The sequence below is a fragment of the Suncus etruscus genome, chromosome 8 (assembly GCF_024139225.1).
Source record: "Suncus etruscus isolate mSunEtr1 chromosome 8, mSunEtr1.pri.cur, whole genome shotgun sequence".
In the NCBI taxonomy this organism is placed as follows: domain Eukaryota; kingdom Metazoa; phylum Chordata; class Mammalia; order Eulipotyphla; family Soricidae; genus Suncus; species Suncus etruscus.
In genome coordinates, this window is record NC_064855.1 from 92,728,758 (window position 1) to 92,751,000 (window position 22,243).

At 39.4% G+C, this 22,243-nt stretch overlaps 1 long non-coding RNA gene across 1 annotated transcript in view; it reads left to right on the plus strand.

The window, feature by feature from the left end:
* Positions 1-18,882, plus strand: part of LOC126016370 (uncharacterized) — a 127,304-nt gene extending 108,422 nt beyond the window's left edge. The window contains exons 2-3 of the long non-coding RNA XR_007498265.1: positions 3,064-3,134; positions 18,852-18,882. This is a non-coding gene — a long non-coding RNA (uncharacterized LOC126016370). The remainder of the gene's footprint in view (positions 1-3,063; positions 3,135-18,851) is intronic.
* The last annotated feature ends 3,361 nt before the right edge of the window (positions 18,883-22,243 follow it).

Below are 22,243 nucleotides of genomic sequence, written 5' to 3' on the forward strand. Positions count from 1 at the left end.
CAAACTGAGGTCCCTCCTAGGTCAGCTGCATGCAAGGCAAATGCACTACTGCTGCGCTATCACTCTGGTCCCCCTATAATATTTTGATGCCAGTTCCATCACCAGTGCCACCTCCCCTCTATTAGTGTTCCCATATTCTTTCCTGCCTCCACCCACACCCTTGACAGCTACATTTGAGAATTCTATGGTTTTGGTTTAGATTTCATGTTGTTGAGTCTGCTCCCTATTTAATATTTTTTGTTAAATTTTTATGTTCTGCCTTTCTGGTAGTTTAAATGAAGTTGGTTCTTATTTCATTTGGATTTTATTAAGTATATAAGTGCATGTGAATATTTTGGCATATGGTTAAAGATGATCTGAAATTTACTACATGTTATAATTTTTGCTTTCTTGCAGCCTTTTATGAAGGGGGAAGAATTGTGTGTAGTTGGATTTTCTGAATAGCTCTTGATATTTTATGTCTTGTGCTTTATTAAATTATATTCTAAATGTTGTTCAAATGGTGCTGAAGTGTTCCTTTGAGGGTTGCTTGTTGGAGAAAATTCAGTGTTTTCTGAGTTCTAAATTGGAAATGTATTGAGGTTAAATTGATTCTACTTCTAATGTCCTCATGCATGTCAGTATGGCCATTTCAAGCTAATTTGTAGGTGTCCTTAACTTCCCCAAGATGGTAAGATAGTAAAAGGCTTTTATTTTATTATTATTATTAGTTGTTTTGTTTTTAGCTCACATCTGGTGATGCTCAGGGGTTATTCCCAACTGTACTCAGGGGGGTGATGGTTGTGGAGGTGAGGTGGGAATATGGAATGCTAGGGTTTGAACATGAATTAGGTGTGTACAAGGCACAAAGGTACCTTCTATACCATTGCTCTAGCTCCAAGGCAGAAAACGTGAGATTTAAGAACAATTTTGTTTGCCTTAAGACTTTTTCTCTATATCTTTTGGTATATTCTGCCTCTTCACCTGTCTTTCTCTGATGTTGCCAGTCTTTCTCCTAGGGTGTCTGGGCATTAACAGGTGACTCCCCACCTTGCTTTCTTCTAACTCACAACTTCTCATCTTTGTTGATGTGAAGTATAAAATCCAAGTGACTCTGAGGAAGTTTTCTGAGGTTTGAGAGAATGGGCTTTGAATTTAATTTGGAGATATCTGGGCTCTTATTATGCCTTTTTGGCTTAGTTAGGAGTTTCCACAACTGGGTGTGGTCCCAAAACAAAAATTAGTTACTTCCCATATCAGACTTCTTTTTTTTAAATATATCTTTTTTAATATATAAAGTTATATTACAAACATAATTACAAACATGTTTGTAGAACACCCCCTTCACTAGTACAATATTCCCACCACCAAAGCCCTCCATCTCTCTCTTAGACTTTGTCTAGAAGTGGCCAGGTAGAGCATGAACCCAGCTCACAAATTCTGGGTGCATCTCTAGGGCAACCTGGCACAGTTGGGGCAGGTGCTGGAGGTATATCTCAGCAGTATATGGAACAGAGGCCTTGCCCATATAAGATTCCCAGTTGGAGCTCTGGCACTGAGTCTTCTTCTCTGCCTACTTCCTTGCTGGTAAACTGCACAATGTTCTTAAATCTGCTTTCACCTGTGACCTTGCTCCACTCTGCCCACCCTGTGAATTCTGCTTTTCCATCCCAATCACTGCACTTTGAACCACAAGATCTGTCGATATTTCACTGGAGAGGGGTCGGAGAGATAGCATGGAGGTAGGGCATTTGCCTTGCATGCAGAAGGACAGTGGTTCGAATCCCGGCATCCCATATGGTCCCCATAGCCTGCCAGGAGCGATTTCTGAGCGTTGGAGCCAGGAGTGACCCCTGAGAGCTGCCAGGTGTGACCCAAAAAACAACCCCCCCCCAAAAAAAAGAAAAAAAAGAATATTGGTTGCGGCAAATATAAGCAATCAGCTTCTCTATCCATAGCCCTCCTCAGGGAATTATCTGTTTAACATCTGTGCCCTCAACCCTCCCTTACTCTCAGCATCAGGAAGTGATAGTCTTCTTGTAGGATATTTCAGTAAGTTTCTCCATACATATTTCAGAACAATTTCATGAATAAGTGAAAGGTGTTTGGTGCCCTTTGCTATTTGGAATAAAACTTAACTGTACAAAATGGGTTTAAAATTAACAATGTGTGTTTGTCATTAGTATTTTGAATTTTTGATACATGTCAGCCTATTTTTAGTCCCTGTTAATTGAGTAGTTGTTTTTGAGGGGGCCTGTCTCAGTGGCAGTCAGGGCTTGGGGGCCACTTCTGGTGCTATATGTCTGATTGTTCAGGACTGGGCCCCTAAGATGACAGCTTAGCTTTGCTTGGTGGTTCTGGTAGCCACCAGGCTGACATCTAGTAGTGTTCAGTGGGTCATGTACTGGGGATCTAACTCAGGGCCTGGAGCATGCCCACTGGGTCTCTACTCCTTTTACTTATTGAGGGGTTTGGGGGAAGAGATGGCCTTACCCAGAAATACTCAAGGATGACTTCTAATAATGCTTGGGAGACTATGCTAGGGAATCAAACCAGGATTAGCTGTGTGCCAGATGTTGTCTTAATCCTTAGCTCTTCTTCTCGATCCCTCTCAGCTATTTTCATGCACCTCCCCCAATGATTTTTTGGGGGATTGGGTCACAGTCGACAGTATTTAGTGGTTACTCGTAGTTCTGCACTCAAGAATTACTCCTGGTGGGTCATGGAATGCCTGGGATCAAACCCATGTTAGCTACTTGCATGGAAGGCAAGTGCCTTACCTGCTGTACGAACACTCTGGCTCCCATTAGATAACTTTAAAATACAAAATATGTTGTGAAATTTTAAGCTTTTATATGCCATCTTTTTTGTGTCTAGTTCCATTGTAAAAAACATTCCTGTGCTTTGTTTCAATTTACATCTATCTATAGAATTGCATGTTATTTTCTGCCTGGAACACCTTTTGGTAATATGCAAGTATCTTTCAAGTATAACATGAGATGCACCTTAACTAACTTTAGGCTAAATTTAATTTGTGTGTTAATCCCTGGTTAGCAGACAATTAATACCCAGATCTGTTTTCAGGCAGTGACAGAGAAGAATTTTGAAGCAAAGGATTTTCGAGCTTCTCTAGAAAATGGCGTACTGTTGTGTGAGTAAGTATTTAAGAGATTTTAAAAAATATTTCAAAACCAAATAGGGTGTGTGTGTGTGTGTGTGTGTGTGTGTGTGTGTGTGTGTGTGTGTGTGTGTGTGTGTGTGTGTGTATTGTTAGCTGTTCTCACCTTCTCTTTCCCACAGCCATCTCAGTCCAAAGATGTTTCTTCTTGGTTATAAGTGAAATTTGATCCTGGGAATCGATCCCTAAACATCCAGTGAGAGCCAGTAAGAAAGGGTGATCAGCTTCTGTTTCTAAAGATAACATTGGTGAAACATATATTATTTTTAATTAGCAAATAAGAGAGACTCTTTTCTTGCTTGCTGGGCCAGCAGGAGTGGGTGGTTGTGGAGGAAGCCATGTAATACCAGCTGTAACTTATTCTGAATAATCTAATATATGAAATGGCCTGGTTTGCAAGTTACTCTACAACTTTTCCTCATCAATAAACAGTGATAGCTGTAGGACACAATGACAAAGTAAGTAGCAAAGTTCGTTTTCTTACCCTGGCCATTTTGAGTCATGAGTCATTCATTCATTTATTCAATGAACATTATTTTTTTGAGAATCTTTCCTCAGATTTGATTCTAAAATAAGTCAAGTAGGTTGGTGCCCTGCTTGACTGTAGGAGGCCTGTATTGTCTGTTTAGTGTTTTGTTTTGTTTCCCAGTGGAGATATAGTACAATGATTAGTCTTTGGCACAAGGGCTGCGTAGGCTCACAGAATATAAGGCCAAAGTCCTAGGTGAGAGGGCAGGTTGCAGAAATAGGCAAATAAGGCAAAGAATGCACTTTAGTCCACACCCACATTTTTGAAGGCACTCAACTATTCCAATCTAGACACTTATCTTCTTAGGTATTTATGGAATCTGGCCACATGTGAGCACTTGGAGAGTCTGTGCCAATACTTAGACTTTCTTTTAAAAGGAGGTTATTTGCTGTAAAGATCAGAAACCAAGAACCTAGGATGTTGCCTTACTCCACGACATCTGGAATTTTGAGCAAGTGGTTAAATATCTGAGCCAGTTTTCTCATCTGTACAGTGGAGATCAGGGTATCAGACCTGAGTAATTGACAGGGTTGCAAAATTTCATAAATCATATATTAAGGTTGTTATGCACTATCAGGCATCTGTATAAATATATGTTATTAATGTGGAAGATAGCCATGTGGATAATAGTCACAGCCAATAATCAGCTCTGTTGGTTGGAGTTCAAACCTCTTTGCTTGAGAGCAATATTATTACATCAAACTCTGAAATGCTGGCATTCAGCTCTCTGTGATCTGAAGAAATGTCAGTTACATTGGGTCATAGCCATTAAGTATAAGGACAGAACAGAAGGACATGAGTGAAGTCTGAGGGTTGTTTCTTGTTCTCTTTTGTCACATTCAAAGTTATAATGGGCTGTGTTTAATTTTGATAAATTTGAGCTAATTTGGGTTACTTTGATCAGCTTAAGAAGACAGTCCTAGGAAGTGTTTTTTTTTTGGGGGGGGCACATCTGGAGGTGCTCAGATGTGGAGGTGTTTCTAGCTCTGTGCTTAGGAATCACTCCTAGCAGGCTTTGAGGACCATATAGGATACCTGGGATCGAGCTTGGGTTGGCTGTGTGCAAGGAAAGCACCCTGTCTGCTATACTATCAATCTGATCCCTACGACATTTTCTTGATATAAACTATAGGACTTTAGAGAGTTCCAATACATTCTGCCATTCTGACAATTTTTTTTAAATTATGTTTGGAGTGTGTGTGTGAGTGGTGTTGGTGGTGGAGAGGCTTGAGGGCTTTCTTCTGACTTTGCATTCAGTGATCACTCCCAGTGGGGCTCAGGATCATATGTGGTGGCAGGGATCAAACCTGGGGTAGCTGTGTGCAAATGCCCTACCCACTGTAATATCTCTATAGCACCCAATACATTCTGAAAAGGGAGGGAGGAACAGCACCTATTAGAAAGAGGCACGTAATCTGAAAACTAGCTTAGTTTAACGATGAGATATTTAGACATTTGTTGCAAAATCATTTAATGTCAATTATAAGCTCCACAAATTGGAGTAGGACTTAGATGGCCTTATGCAGGGCATTGCCTACAAAGCAGAATTGTGCTTAAACATATGAGGACATAAAGCCCAAATACTCTTTTCAAAGAAGTTACATTTGCTTATTTACTTCCAGGAGCTAATTAATGGTCAAAAAAAATTTTTAGGGGGGAATAGCTATGAGGTAGAGCTTTTAATCAGTGAACTCCTGAATTCCATTTCAGCATCATCTTATGTACCAACTGTAATTTAGGTGGCACTATTCTTAGGGTCCAAATGACTTATGGCACACTTCAATCAAGTGTGTGGAAAAGCCCACAACTAAGTACACAACTTTTAGTGAGCCACAACCAAGTATATCAGCCCTGTAATAATGGAAGGCAAAGGGTAAGTGTGAACAGAAAAACAAAGCAAACTCATTTTAGAGATTTCTCATTCTGGAACATTGCTTTCATCATGAGATTATTAAACTTAATTGTGATGTTTAATTTTGTTTCTTGTGTGGAATACTCAGGTGATTGAAGACAGACACTGGACAGACCTTGGTCACTTCTCCACTGTTTTTTTTAGAAACCCAGTGGGCCCTGTAGTGCCATGGGGACAATATGTGCCCAGACGTTCTTTTATCATGGCAAAGATTTTCTTCTAAGCTCTGTTTCTAGTTTTAATTTCCTGAAGACATTATATCCATACATCTCTTTAGTCAGCCAACACTTTCTATTCATCTGATTCATTATTATAGACATTTGGCATTTCAGTAGATTTTTACAGTAATATAAACTTAGAAGTTTTAGCATAGCAGTAATCGTGATGCAAATGATTAAGTTCATACAGATAATTAAAACATGTTAAGATGTCTTTTTGTTTCATAGCAGTATTTTGTGGTTGCCATCTATAAGCTGTTCTTTTTATTAAGCCTCATGGGTAAAAAGCTTTCTTCTGTAGTTAAAAATATACATAAAATGAACATAATATTAAGAAAAATAGTCTATTTAATTTATTGTCAACCTGAAAAACATCAATTAAAATTTTACTTCTGGGGGCTGGAGAGATAGCATAGTGGTAGGATGTGTGCCTTGCATGCAGCCAATCCAGGACGAATGGTGGTTTGAATCCCAGTATCCCATATGGTCCCCCGTGCCTGCCAGAAGCTACTTCTGAGCTCAGAGCCAGGAGTAACTCCTGAGCGCCATTGACTGTGATCCCCCCCCCCCAAATTCAAAAACAATTTTATTTCTGGGGTTAGAAAAATAGTACAGTGGGTAGGGTGCTTGCCTTGCATGCAGCCAACCCAGACACAATCCCTTGCATTATATATGGTCCCCCTAACACTGCTAGGAGTGATTACCTGGGTGCAAAACTAGGAATAAGCCCTGAGCAACCTTTAGTATGGCTTCAAAACTTAAAAGAAAAAAAATTACTTAATGATAGTACTTAATGTACAGACTATAAGAGTCACAGAGAAGCTTTTTAATTATTTTCAATAGAGGCTGCACCTGCAGTATTCTGGAACCAGGAAGGACTTACTTCTAGCTTGGGGAGAAGCCATGATCTTAGGTGAAATAAGTCTACCACTTTGAGTTATTTCGCCACCCTTAGAAATCTTTATATTTTGCCTCAAAGTTGAAAACAAATTTTGCCTTCTTCATAACTCTGCAACTATGAATAATGACTTAAGAACTACTGTAGACAATAAATCAATAAAAATAAAAATAAAATAGTTGACCTCTCCTTGGTAAAAAGCACTCTGGAGAAGACTTTTCTTAACTCTTAGATATTCTTCACTCTCTTTTTCTCTCATATTTATTTATTTATTTTGATTTTTTTTGTGTGTGGCCATACCTGGTGGAGCTCAGAGTTTATTCCTGCCTCTGTACTAAGGAATCATTCCTAGCAGGCTTGAGGGACCATGTGGTTCTGGGGATCAAACCCTGGGCAACCATATACAAAGCAAGTACCTTTCCTGCTATACTATTACTCCAGTACTCCTCATGTCTTCAAGTACATTTATTTCAATAAAAACTTAAATAAGACAGCAATTTAACAAAAGGGTACTTGAAAGTAGAACACTGTGTCCTGACTCTTTGATGAACTCACATTTAAAATCAATAGAGCTTTTTCTTCATAAATATAAATTACTGGAATCCAAACATCTAACATTTTAAGGGTTGGTGATTGGAGAAGTAAATGAGAATGATAGACTATGAGAGGAAGATAATAGTGTGAGTACTAGTTGTTTGTGCTAACAATTCAGTCAAAATTATTAGCAAGAGGTTGCTATTGAAACAAAAAAAGCAAAGAGCTATGCATAGGGAAGAGAAGAAATTCTGTGAAGAAATGCCAAATGAGAAGAAAGGGGAATGAATATTGTGAGAAGGACAAATGTATAAAGATATCACATCAACTGAAAAATAGAGTAGTTGCTATAAAAGGTCAGTCTTTAGATACTTTATATGCTCCACCCCCCAAAAAAACCCACTAGAAATGGAATGAGTTCAAAAGAAAAGAAAAACAAAAGAAATTGAATTAGCTCTAATGAAAAAAGTAGTAGTATCTAAGTTGAAAACTCTATTTATTTTAGAGTAAATAAATCCACTATTTGTGGGACTTTTATTCTTACGTTGAAAATGGAATGGCAAGTGATAAAGTTAAAAAGAAGGGATAATAAACAGCATTTCTATTTAGGGTAATAGAGATTGATCTATTTTGACATTTGTTATTTGGGCTATACCAAGTGGCACTCAGGACTTACTACTGACTGTGCTCCAGGTTCACTTCTGGAAAAACTGGGGGACTATATGGAGTGCTAGGAATTAAATCTGAGTCAACTGTGTGCAAGGCATTGTACTATCTCTCTGATTCTGGTTTGTAATTTTAATCCAATAAATATATACAATTTAGTCAAACTTTGAAACATTATTTGGTATTCATTACAGAGAATTAAACAAGTGTGAATATATATCCAAACAAGTGAGAAAAATATCCAAAGTAAAAATTTTAGTAGAACAAGTCTGATCTGATATTGAAATGTGGCAAAACTTGATGAAGCACAATATTTATAAATAGTTCCTCCCTTCCTCCCTCCTTTCCTCCCTACCACCCACCTTCCTTCCTTCCTTCCTTCCTTCCTTCCTTCCTTCCTTCCTTCCTTCCTTCCTTCCTTCCTTCCTTCCTTCCTTCCTTCCTTCCTTCCTTCCTTCCTTCCTTCCTTCCTTCCTTCCTTCCTTCCTCTCTCTTTCTCTCTCTTTCTCTCTTTCTCTCTTTCTCTCTCTTTCTCTCTCTTTCTCTCTCTTTCTCTCTTTCTCTCTCTTTCTCTCTTTCTCTTTCTTTCTTTCTTTCTTTCTTTCTTTCTTTCTTTCTTTCTTTCTTTCTTTCTTTCTTTCTTTCTTTCTTTCTTTCTTTCTTTCTTTCTTTCTTTCTTTCTTTCTTTCTTTCTTTCTTTCTTTCTTTCTTTCTTTCTTTCTTTCTTTCTTTCTTTCTTCTTTTCCTTTCCCTCCCTCCCTCCCTCCCTCCCCTCCCTCCCTCCCTCCCTCCCTCCCTCCCTCCCTCCCTCCCTCCCTCCCTCCCTCCCTCCCTCCCTTCCTTCCTTCCTTCCTTCCTTCCTTCCTTCCTTCCTTCCTTCCTTCCTTCCTTCCTTCCTTCCTTCCTTCCTTCCTGCCACACCTGGCAGCACTCGGGTTATTCCTAGCACTGTGCTCAGACATAGCTTCTGGCAGGCTCGGGGGACCCTATGGGATGCCGGGGATAGAACCTGGGTCCATCGCTGGTTGGTTGCATGAAAGCAAACGCCCTACCACAGTGCTATCAGTATTTTTGTTTGTTTGTTTTTAATTTTGGGGCCACTCTCAGCAAATGACCACTGACAATGCTCATATTTGGTTCCTGGGGACATGATCACAACCTCATACAAAGCAATTGCCTTATGTCCTGTTATCTCTTTAGTCCTACTGGCTCTAGAAGCTGTTTTTTGTTTGTTTATGAACCATACCTAGTGGTGCTCAGGGCACCTCTGTGCAGGGATCTCTCCTTGTGGTACTTGAGGTTTGAACCTAAGTCAGCCCTATGAAAGCCACCTTACCCATGTATTATATCTCTGACCCTGCTAGATACTATTTTTAAATTGAAACAAGTAAATTTTTAAAATGATGTTCATATGTGGGGCTGGAGCCATAATACAATGACCTTCCATGTGTCTGACGCAGGTTTGAATTAAAGTACCCCAGATAGTCTCTCCTGCTTGAGTGCAGAGCCAGGAATAACCTCTGAGCACTGCCTGGTGTGGTTCAAAAATTAAAAAAAGAAAAGGAAAAAAAAATGGGGCCAGTGAGGTGGCGCTAGAGGTAAGATGTCTGCTTTGCAAGCGCTAGCCAAGGAACGTACTGTGGTTCGATCCCCAGGCGTCCCATATGGTCTCCCCAAGCCAGGGGCGATTTCTGAGCATCAAATGGGTGTGACCCAAAAAACCAAAAAAAAAAAAAATAAATAAATAAATAAAAGAAAAGAAAAGATGATTATCAAATGTAGAAAAAAGCTGTGGACCGGGCCAGAGAGATAACATGGAGGTAAGGCGTTTGCCTTTCATGCAGGAGGTCATCGGTTTGAATCCCGGCATCCCATATGGTCCCCCGTGCCTGCCAGGAGCAATTTCTGAGCCTGGAGCCAGGAATAACCCCTGAGCACTGCCAGGTGTGACCCCAAAACCACACACACACACACACACACACACACACAAAAGAAAAAAGCTGTGCTGTCCTAAAGGTCAATTTATAGAACCTCTGATAGAGTGCTGATAGAGCACCTAGTTAGGACATTATCAAATAATTCTGTTGTTTATTAATATATATTCTTCATAAAAGTCACAAGACATTTTGCAATTAGTCCTTTGGGACACTAAAAATAGTCTACAGAATGGGGAAAATTATTTATCTAAAAACTTTTTTCCATGGGACCAGAGAGATAATCGCATGGGTAAGGTGCTTGCCCTTAGCCTTGCCAGGGGTTATCCCTAAGCATAGAGCCAAGAGTTAGCCCTGAAAGTAGGTCTGCCACTGCCACCCCCACTCACACCAAGGAAGTGGTTTTAAAAGCGGAGGCTCTCTAAAAACAGGCAGTGGGACATTCCCTTCTTTTGAAAGTACAAATGGTTCTCCACTCTATTATACTATGGGGCAGGTACAAGAATGCTACCTCCTGTAGCATTTACCAAAAGTAAATTGATTCAGACCATCAGATCCCCTTCAGATAAGTAGCTGGTGCCTAGTGCTGATGATTGGGTTACAGTAATAGATGATAAGAACGGATAAGGAAAGCCAAAAAGATTGCACAGTGGGTAGGGTGCCTTGATTGCAGCCAGCCTGGGATCAATCCCAATATCCCATAGGGTTGGGATATTTCTGAGATAATTTCTGAGAGTAGAGTCAAAAGTAAGCCCTGAGCACCTCTGGGTGTTGCCTCAAACTCCCCTCCCCAAAGAAAGAAATATAACGAACATGGGTAAAATTGCATAATAAAACATACATCTAAGCACTTTTTAGATGGCAAAAATTGGAGTGAACCTAGTTCATCTATAAGAGAACATTTCTCTCTCTCTTCCTCTCTTCCTCTCTCTCTCTTCCTCTCTCTCTCTTCCTCTCTCTCTCTCTTCCTCTCTCTCTCTCTCTCTGTTTTTTGGGTCACACCCAGCAATATTCAGGGGTTACTCCTGGCTCTATGCTCAGAAATTGCTCCTGCAGGCTCTGGGGACCAGATGGGACGCTGGGATTAGAACCACCGTCCTTCTGCATGTAAGACAAACGCCCTACCTCCATGCTGTCTCTCAGGCCCCCATTTCTCTCATTTATAGAAGGGGAGGGAGAAGAATTTAGTGATGGACTTAGTACTAATTGGTAGGGGGCAAAAAGAAAAGAGTACAGCGAGTATGGGAGTTGCCTTACATGCCAACTCCAATCCCCCTCCCCCAGGAATGATTCCTGAATGCAGAGCCAGAAGTCAGCACTGGGCACAGCTAGTGTGCCTCCCCCAACTTCCTAACAACAACAAAGCCATTAATGATCAGTGGATCTGACATAAGATTTAGTGACCATACACTTCTGTGGCATCTTGGGAAATTTCCTGTTCCTCATGAAAATCCATGAATGGTCTATTGATGTTGCCTAGTCTAACATGCTTCTGCTGTCAGACTGCCCATGATTTGTTATCCTCACTTTGGGATGCTTCAGGCATAACAGAGAGACTAGATAAGAAAGTTCTGTCATAACAGAATGATTCTTATCAATTGTACTGGTGCTGACTTGTTCCACACACTTTTCCATCTTAGCATTATTATGAAGATTTATGCTGTGGCAAATCAGCAGTATTCAAAATTACCACCACAGGAATTTTAGTAATTAAACGTATTAATTTGTTTTATTTTGTTTGCTTTTGATTTTGGGCCACACCTGGTGGTGCTCATAGTTTATTCCTGCATTCAGGGATCACTGCTAGTGGGTTTAGAGGACCATATGGGGCTCTATGAATCAAACTTGAGTTGGTTGATTGCAAGGCAAGAACCTTGTCCACTATAATATTCCTCTATTGCTAAATATATTTTCTTTATATTGAAAGCTTTTAAACATTTTTTAAAATTTTTATTTGGATCATATTGGCTTACATATCTTTCACAGTAGTACATATTAACATTGAATCAGGGGAATAACAATCACCAAATTGAAAGCTTTTAAACATTTTATAATTAGGAGGAAACATCAAAGTTTGACTTCTCTGGTGAAGGAAAAAAGTAACAGAAGAGATTTTTCTTGTTAGGAAAAATATAGTAATTGTTTTTAGTATTTGATTAAAATTACAGTTAGACTTAAAGAAATTACCCTCTTTAGATTTAATTTATTTTAAAGAAGATAGTAGATTTGAAGCACTTATGGAAGAAGTATTTTTTATTTTTTATTTTGTGTTTTATTTATTTTGGCTTTGGGACCATACCTGTTAATGCACAGGGCTTACTCCTGACTCTGGGCTTCCAGATTATTCCTTTCTATTCTAGAAAGTACTTGGAATCCAACTGGAATCAGCTGCATGTAAGGCAATCACTTCTGTGCTATCTTTATAGCTCCATTAACAGTTGTTTTTAATATTTGCATCTCTGGGGAGTTTCAGGAAGCTTGATAAGTGGTAGAGGGTACTTTGGAGATTGAGAATATATCCTTTTACATAGTAACTTCAGTGATTGGTCTGGAGCTGATCTCAGCCCAGCACTTCGTCCTTAATAAACATTCATGTTTTTGTGAAGCAGAGTTTGTGTCTAGTAAAAAATGTGTATGCAAAAAAAAAGTACCAAATAATAGAGAAGGCAAAATTGTAAGAAAGTTTGCAATATATTTATTATATCTTGTTGAAAGTTTAGATCTTGAAAGCATGTTTGACAGGCTATTTGTACTCTGTACCTTGAGTATTGATAAGCTTTTCAAAGCTAGTCTTTATGGTATATTTTTTGTTTGTTTTGGGGCTCACACTTGACAGTGCTCAGGGGTTAGTTATGATTCTACACTCAGAAATTACTACCAGGAGACTTGGGAGACCATATGGGATATGTGTGATAGAATCCAGGTCAGCTTCATGCAAGGCAAACACCCTACCCGTTGTAACTATCTCTTGAGCCCTGTCTCTGGTATATTTTTAAAAAGTAAAACAAAACAGAACTTTGGAAATAATAGGTTGAAAGATATTTCTTTTTTATTTTTATTTTTTGCTTTTTGGGCCACACCCAGTGACACTCAGGGGTTACTCCCTGGCTATGTGCTCAGAAATCGCTCCTGTCTTGGGGAATCATATGGGACGCCTGAGGATCAAACTGTGGTCTGTCCTAGGTTAGCGTGTGCAAGGCAAACACCTTACCATTTGTGCCACTGCTCCAGCCCCTGAAAGATATTTCTAAATTGTTTTTAATAAAGGAAAAATGAGGTTTGGTTTTTGAAAATTTCTTTATTTATTTAGGTTTTGGGGCCACACCTGGAGATGCTCAGGGGTTACTCCTGGTTCTGTTTTCAGAAATCACTCCTGGCAAGGTTGAGGACCATGTGGGATGCTGGAAATCAAACCTGGTTCCATCCTGGATTGGCCACATGCAAAGCAAATGCCCTACCGCTTTGCTATTGCTCTGGCCCCGAGGTTTGGTTTTGTGATCTAGATTCTGAGTCTAACAGAGTACACAAATTTTTATTTAATCGCTTTCATAACACTACTGGACAACATATTGAGCCTTATGAGATAGTTTTCTGAGTGTCATCTCTGAGTTCTTTTAAAGCTCGGTTACACTCACTGGTGACAGGCTTCTAAATGTGTCAACTTGATGGTGTCTATAATTGACTTAATCACCTACCTTGAAGGTGAATAATACATTTTAGGGAGGAAAGAAAGGAAGTAAACAACAATTGAAGGGATGAACTGATGGAGAAGGGCCTTTGCTCTTTTGTGCTGAACTGGTCATTGAGCCCAGGGCCTCACACATGCAAAGTCTGTGCTCTCCCACTGAGTCACCAACTTGGCCTGGGAGGGCAGATCAGGCCTCCCTAAAGAGCTCTGAAATAGAAGATAATAAATGACTGGTTGTTTCTTGCTTGTTTTTTTAATCTTACAAGAGAACAACCCATGGTGCTAATGAAGCATATAACTCTGGTGTGCCAGGCTACATGGGGAGTAGAGATATAAAACTCCAGAAGGTCAGAGGATGGGACATAAGGATGCAGAGAGATTAAAAATGGTCCAGTTTACTGTGGGCAGAAGCTTCTGCCAAATTGTTATGTGAGTGTTGAATAGAGCGGTGACCTCAGTGTTGCCTTACAAATTCCATGTGTGTAACTGAAGAACATGTATTACGCAAATAAATTCTATTTTGGAAGGAGAATCATCTCACTCATGTGTGGCACTTATGTTTTGGTTGACACAGAGGATGCTTCCAGTCCTTCATAGATGATGTTCAAGTTACACAGACATTGACATTTTATAAAGCCAGTTTTTTAATATATTTTATTTAAACACCTTGATTACATACATGATTGTGTTGTTTGGGTTTCAGTCATGTAAAGAACACCTCCCATCACCAGTGCAACGTTCCCATCACCAATGTCCCAAATCTCCCTCCTCCCCACTCAACCCCTGAAAGCCAGTTTTTTTCTTGCAACAATCCTGGAAGCATTATTTCCTTCATAATGATCTATGAAATAGAATTTGATGTGATTTTTAGAATTTTCCAAGACCATCTGAGTATTTTGTCCATGTTTTGATGTTTAAAACTGATGAGCCTTTATACAATTAACAAAAGAAACTTGCATTTTCATGTAGCACTGCTGTATTTGGAGAGAGGTCTGGGTGCTATCCAGAGTTGCATTTTCCTTTGTGGTGGTTGCCGTGTCTGAACACACACTGTGGAGCTCAGGGGCAGAGAAGGACGTGACCCGCCTTGTGTGTGTGGCTTCGAAGTAACAGTTCTGGCCCCTTCTGGGGAGGAACGCATCACCAACTCATTGGTGGCAGATAACATTTATCTGCTCTGTTTGCTTTTCCTCTCTCCCACCTTTTTTTTGACTAAGAGTTTAATGAGACTGAGTTGTGCTCTCCATTCCGGAAGCCCTTTTTGGAAAATAAAAACAGAAACTGTTCTTGTTATTACTAACACTGTGGTAGAAAGGTGGTGATTGAAGTATACAGGTAAATGGAATGATCTGGCCAAAGTCATCATTGACTCAGATGGGTGGGGAGGAATTTATGATACTTGGTCTCTAATGACAACGGATGTTAGACTCTGATACTCTGTGAGTGTCTCAGCTCATATTGGTTTTGGATTAATTGCTTAGGTCCAAGTTACTGTAAGAAAGTCACTGCTGGGCTAGTGCTCAATAACCCTGGCCTTCTTCCTCCTTCCCTTCTTTATTTTCCTCCCTCCTCCCCTTCTTTTCTCCTTCCCTCCTTCCCACCCTCCCTCTCTCCCTCCTTCCCTTTTTCCCTTCCTTTCCTCATTTCTTCCTTTCTTCCCTCCTTTCCTCATTTCTTCCCTTCTTCCCTCCCTCCTTCCTCCCTCCCTCCCTTCTGCCCCTCCTTCCTTCCTTTCTTTCTTCCTTCCCTCATTTCTTCCCTTCTTCCCTCCCTCCATCCCTCTCTCATTTCTTCCCTCCCTCCCTCCCTCCCTCCCTCCCTTCCTTCCTTCCTCTCTCCCTCCTCCCTCCCTTCCTTCCTTCCTTTCTTCCTCCTCCTTCTTTCTTTCCTTCCTCCCTTCCTTCCTCCCTCCCTCCTTCCTTCCTTCTTTCCTTCCTTCCTTCCTCCCTTCCTTCCTTCCTTCCTTCCTTCCTTCCTTCCTTCCTTCCTTCCTTCCTTCTTTCCTTCCTTCCTTCCTTCCTTCCTTCCTTCCTTCCTTCCTTCCTTCCTTCCTTCCTTCCTTCCTTCCTTTCTTCTTCCCTCCCTTTCTCCCTCCTTCCTTCCTTCCTTCCTTCCTTCCTTCCTTCCTTCCTTCCTTCCTTCCTTCCTTCCTTCCTTCCTTCCTTCCTTCCTTCCTTCCTTCCTTCCTTCCTTCCTTCCTTCCTTCCTTCCTTCCTTCCCTATCCTCCCACCTTACCTCTCTTTCCCTATTTTAACATTGCCTTAAATTTAATTTTCAAATTTATTTTGGTCATACCTGCCTGGTGGTGTGCAGGGGTTACTCCTATCTTTGTGTTCTGAGCTCCTGGTGTGCTGGATGGACCATAAGGGATGCTGGGGATTGAACCCTGGTAGGCCACATGCAAGGAAAGTGCCCTACCCGCTGTGCTATCACTCTAGCCCCTGTCTTTTTTTTTTTTTTATTGTGACTGAAGTTCATTACACAGAATTATTTACGGTACATAGTGACAATGAATGAAGGGCATTCCCACCACCAATGTTGTCCTCCCTCCACTCCTGTTCCCAGCATGTCTCCCACATATCCTTCCTTAACCCCCCAGAATCTTAGTGCAACTGGTCTCCACCTTATAGCTTGTTATAGGTTGTATATCTATCCTGTTTGGTGTTCCAGTCTGGTCATTTTTTATTTACAGTACATGTTCATATGACTGGTCCTGGTATCATTCTTTCCCCCCCCTCAATTTATGAGGCTGAATTATTCAAGTTAATCTAGTCTGTTGGAGATAAAAAGGTTAAGGAAAGGAGAAGAAAAAATTTGGTTTAACTACTAAAAAAGAAAAAAAAACACTGAATAATATCCACAAAAGTGAAAAAGAAAGAAAAAGTGGAAGAAAAAAGAGAAGGAAAATAATATCAAAAAACAAACAAAAAATAAAACAAAACAAAACCAGAAAAAGTGCTGCAGTGGCAGGGTTTGGTGTTACCCCACCTTTTTTTTTTTTTTTTTTTTTGTATAGGCACAGTAAGTATTGGAGAAGGAAGGAAATTCCCGTGGCCTAAGAGATTCAGGGTTTCTCCACTCTTGAAGCATATTGTCATGGGAACAACCACTGGCTCCATACCTTCTCATTGCCATATCCCAGGTTTTATTTTTTTATTTTTTTATTTTTTATTTTTTTGTGGTGTCAGGAACCTTTCCTCTTGGTTGTGGATGAGAAAATAAGGCCACTTGAGCAAGCAATCTTGGTATTTGCGCAGGTCCTAGGACAATCTAGCCCCTGTCTTAACTTTCTTAATATATTAAAATTATTACTTTGTGTGAAGACACTATGAAAATAGAAAAACATCTTTTGTTTTTTTGTTAGGAACTCTTTTCCAGACTAAATCTTCTAAGCCATCAGTGGGTAATTTGAAGCCCATAGAACAACATTCTGAAGGTTATTAAATTAAGACTTTTGTCTTTTTTTTATTTTTAGCTATACTCAAGTGTATATATAAATCTCTGGAATGCTGAAGGAGGGACATTCCTCAAGGACCAGATTTCCACCCCCCTGTCATTGTAAACAGGAGATCTGTAAATTAAGAATATTTGACTCTTTTCTTTTCAGTAGTTTTCCTTTTGGAATTCCATCACAGAATAAAAAAGTTGTTTGTTTTTGGTAGATGAATTATTGAATAGAATAATCACTGTTTCAAGTAATTGTTTTCTGGTGGTAATAAATAAATAATTAATGAAGTTAGTATTAATAGAAAAGCCTCATTATAATGTTAAATTTCTTCATGGTTTGGTATAAGCAACAGAAACCCAGAATTCACACTATCAAGATTTAGAAACTAAAAGGCATACCCTGAAGTTCTGGTTGCAAGGCTGACAAAATTATTTTAAATTATAATGAGAATTTTTGTTTTTGTTTTTGTTTTTGGGCCACACCCGGAGGTGCTCAGGGGTTACTCCTGGCTGTCTGCTCAGAAATAGCTCCTGGCAGGCACAGGAGACCATATGGGACACTGGGATTCGAACCAACCACCTTAGGTCCTGGATTGGCTGCTTGCAAGGCAAACGCTGCTGTGCTATTTCTCCGGGCCCTAATGAGAATATTTTTATAGCTTTGAAGATACCTGTGGGGTTTGGGTGGGGGACAGATAGTACAGTGGGAAGCACACTTGTTTTGCATGCCACTCACTTAGGTTAAAAATCCAGCACCACATATAGTAACCAGAGTCCCTCCAGATATGATCTAAGTGCAGAACAAGGAGTGAGCCCTGAGCACAGCTGAGTGTGGCTGAGCTTCCCCCCTCAAAAAAAAAAAAAAAGAACAGAATGGAATTTTAGTAATGTACCTGAATGTGGAAGATTTTTCACTGTTTCAATATACAGAATTTAATGCTACTTCCTCTCATTTTTAAAAATTGATTGAAATGAATATAATAATTTATATACTCCCTTGTGACACAAAAACACACACACATATTTTTGGGGGGCCAACATCAAATAATGCTTCGGGGTAATCTCTTCAGTGTGCCAGGGTTGCTCCTTGTAAAACTGGGTTATTTTGTAATGTTCTAGGAGTGTATGAAGACTTTCAAAGCTTTGCAGTTCTGTTAGAGTTAAGCTTTTTTTAGTTAAATTATTGGGTGTTTCCTTTATAATTAAAACAGTTTGGGGAGGTCTCCCACAGGGTGCTCAGAAGGCCTAGGAGCCTCTCCAGTTTATATGCTGCAGATTGGTTCTGTGACTCAATGCAAGGGGCCAAGGTGTTGCTTGGACCCTATAGTGCCAGGGATTCCAAGTGCCACCCCAGCAGTGCTTGGGGCCTCCAGGGCTGCACCTGGTGATGCTTATTGGGGGCTGTGGCTCTTGGGGGATGGAACAGGGATCAGCAGTGTGCAAGGAAGTCACTTTAACTCCATAATCTATCTCTCTTTCATTCCTCCTCTTTTAAATCTGGCTAAATATTATAGTTTTGAAGATTCTGTTGAAAATATGATTGATGAAAATCATAATAGAAGAAATACTTAAAGCAAGGTGAATTAAATGATAATGAAAGGATTCTTAAATTGGCTATTTAAAATTACCCAACATGGCTTTTGATGGTAACAGTGGTGGTAGCTCTTTTTGATGTAGTGATTTGGGGTCTCGAGACTGAGCCATAGGATCACTGTCCTCTCTTGACAATTCTGTTTTTCTTGTCTTGGTTTCCTTATTTTCTGGGGCATTTGGTTCTGAATGACTTTTTTTTTTTGAAATGTTAAAGTAGTCACTCTGTTGGCATTTTGGTAATTGTATGTTTTTTTTGTCTTTGCTTTGTTTTCAGTTTGGTTAATAAGCTTAAACCTGGTGTCATTAAGAAGATTAATAGGCTGTCAACACCAATAGCAGGTTTGGTAAGTACTGAGCTATCTTTAAGCTAAATACTTTGGTTTTTGAAGCTATGGACGGAGACTCTTATCTGGAATTATCATAGAAATTAGATTTAGGTATCTTTCTCTCCTCACCCCTCCCCTCCCCCTCATTCCTTCTCTTCTCTTCTTCTCCCTCCCCTCCCCCTATACTCTTCTTCTTTCTCCTCCCCTCTCTTCCCTCCTCTCCCATCCCTCTCCCCTCCTTTTCTCTCTCCTCTCCTCTGCTCTCCTTTCCATTCCCCACTCTTCTTCTCCCTTCTCCTCTATTCCCCTCCCCTCCCCATCTCTTTACTCCCTCCCTCCCTTCCTTTCTTCCTATCAGACTAGGGTTTCTAGGGTTGAGTTGAGTACATGATCCCTTTGTAAGTCACCGAGGTTATGTTCTCTGTACCACAGTACCATGAGCACAACTGGGAGTGGTCACAAGCTCTTACGCAAGAATGAACCTGACCGTTTCCTATGTGGTCATCAAAAAACAAAAAACAAAAACAAAGAAAAACAACCTATTTTTCCATACAAAACAAGGAATATTTCTAGTAATTTTTGTTTTGTGGCCACACCTGCTAACATTCAGAAATTACTCCTGGCAAGCTCAGGGGACCATATGGCATGCCAGGGATTGAACCAGGGTCAGCTATGTGGAAGGCAAACACCATTCCCATTGTGCTATCTCTCTAGCCCCTGTTTCTACTGATTTAATGATACTACATATATATGTATATATATATATATAGCATATATATGTATATATATATAAAATGAATCTTAGTCTTTAATGCTTTTTACTTCTTTCTTTTTGCTCAGAGGCTTTAATTTTACTTATTTTTCAGCCTGCTTGCTTTGATTTTTGTGTTCCCATACACATGCCATTTTCTGGATAATTTCTTTCACAAATTGCTTTTATGCAGAATCCTATTCTTTCTGAAGCTCAATGCTACATGCACTGTTAGCTGGTTACACTTGAGGGAAATGTGAGATGTTCAATATTTGTTTAAGTTTTAAACTCTTACACTACCCTGTCTTAATCATGGTGGTGGTAGAGATTGTGGTATCTTTTTTTTTTTTTTTTTTTTTTTTTATTTTTTGGTCACATCCAGTAGCGCTCAGGTGTTACTCTACACTCAGAAATTGCTCCTGGCAGGCTCAGAGATTCATATGAGATGCGGGAGATTCGAACCTTACCTCCATGCTATCTCTCCGGCCCTGGTTGTGATATTTTAATTAAACTTTTGATTGTCTTTGTTTTTGCTGGAGACACCCAGTGTTCCTTAGGTTTTCTTCTGACTCTGTGCTCAGGGATCACTCCTGGTGGATATGGGGAGACCCCCTGGGGTGCTGGGAATTGAACCTGGGTTGGCTGGTACAAGGCAAGTGCTCTACCTGCTGTACCATCAGGCCAGTTGGAGAGCATTTTTAACATTCGAGATATGCTTACTGTTTTCTTTGGATTAATGAGTTTTTAACCAGTGTCATCCTTTCCTCTTGGCTTTGGTAGTGCTATTTAAATGACCATGGGTTATTCTCTAGAATTCTTCTAACTTTGAATTCAGAATATGTTTTATTTTATTTTTAAAGACTATCTAGAATAGTCATATACACAATCTGAAAAATTCAGTTCCTTGAGAGACCAGTAATAGATGGAGATTGGAAGTACATAATTTATAATCATATCTATATGTAAAATAGATAATTTCCAACATGCTAGGGAGCCCTAGGAACCAAAACTAGTGATAGGAATTAGTTGAGCTGTTGAAACCTTCTTTATACCATTTATATACTTGTAAATGTTAAAAGCGGATAGATTTTAAAAGTAACAGTACTAAAATTTTTGGATTTCTGATGGTATTAAAATCTCATCAACATTTTGATGAAGTTTCAAGCAGAGAAGGATTGTTAAGTTTTTTAACCTTTGAAAAATAGATTTGGAGTTTTCCATATATCAAATATATGTGCATATAAGTAAACATACTTAAAAATATTTTTATATATACTAAAAGTTTCCAAAGCTGTTGGATCCAAGTATTTGCTCCTTTCTTAAACAGCTTATTTCTACTCATCTTATGTAATAACTAGGCAGCTGACATATTGTTATTGATCTCAAATGATTAGATAATAAACTTGTATAAACAAGACTATGAATTAGTTCTAGGAACAGATTCAGAGGCTATTTTAAGAAAACAATGATAGGAATTTGGTTTCTGAAGTCTTTCTAGGAGGAAACATTCAATCAAGTAAAATAAACTGTAAATTATGTCTAAAACATCTATAAACATTCAAAGTTGGATTTATATTGAAAATATCGTTAACATGCGGCTGGAGAAATAGTACAGTGGGGTGTTTGCCCTGCATGCCAACCCAGGGCCAACCCAGGATGGAAGGTGGTTTGATTCCTGGCATCCCATATGGCCCTTCGAGCCTGCCAGTAGCGATTTCTGAGTCAGAGCCAGGAATAACCCTGAGCACCACCTGTGTGCCCCCCCCAATAAATATTGTTAATGGAGATATGGTAGAGAAATTGATATGCTTGCCTTGGATATGGTCAAATCTGGTTTGGTCCCCAACAGCCTATGTGGTTCTCTGAGCACTTTTAGAAATGATCCTTGAACACAAAGCTAGGAGTACTGGTAAGTCTTGAACAAAACCAGGTGTGGCCAGCAAACCCTCCCACTCCAAAATGAAATTGCTTTGTCTTTTCAAACTAAGTAATTTAGATAGGCTAATGCTTAGATTTTAAAATGTCATTTCACGAGTCAGTTACATATATTTGAAATGAAATTAATCTTTGGTCTCAAACACCCTGCATATTTGGAATACTGGAATCTTTGTTGTTGTTGGGCTTCAGAGATTTTATTCAGTCTTGATTTTGTGATTAGACAAGAGCACAAAATACATTTTATTTTTAAATCCAAATATCTTTCTAAGTATTTTTATTTCAAGCATCAGAAATTCTTCTAGTTAGAATTTTATCTCTAGAAACTAAGTTGAGATGATTCTGCTAAATTAAATAGGATGATTTCTCAAATACTGAATATATTCAGTTGGGTCTTGGGAACAGAAGAGTGACCATAGATGGAGGCTGTAGAAGGAGAAATTCAGCTGGTTTAAAGTCATTACATTCCTCATCGACTCCTTCCTCTGATGCTTATGTGTCAGCAATCTTTTCCCAAACTTCTATGTCTTGATTTCAAATGCAAAGCAGAGCCCCAGTTTTTACTTACAGGATTATGAGGATGAAAAGGAATAGATAGCCTGTTACAGATATGTTGAATTATTTGATAACTATATATTACTCCTTTTTTTTTTT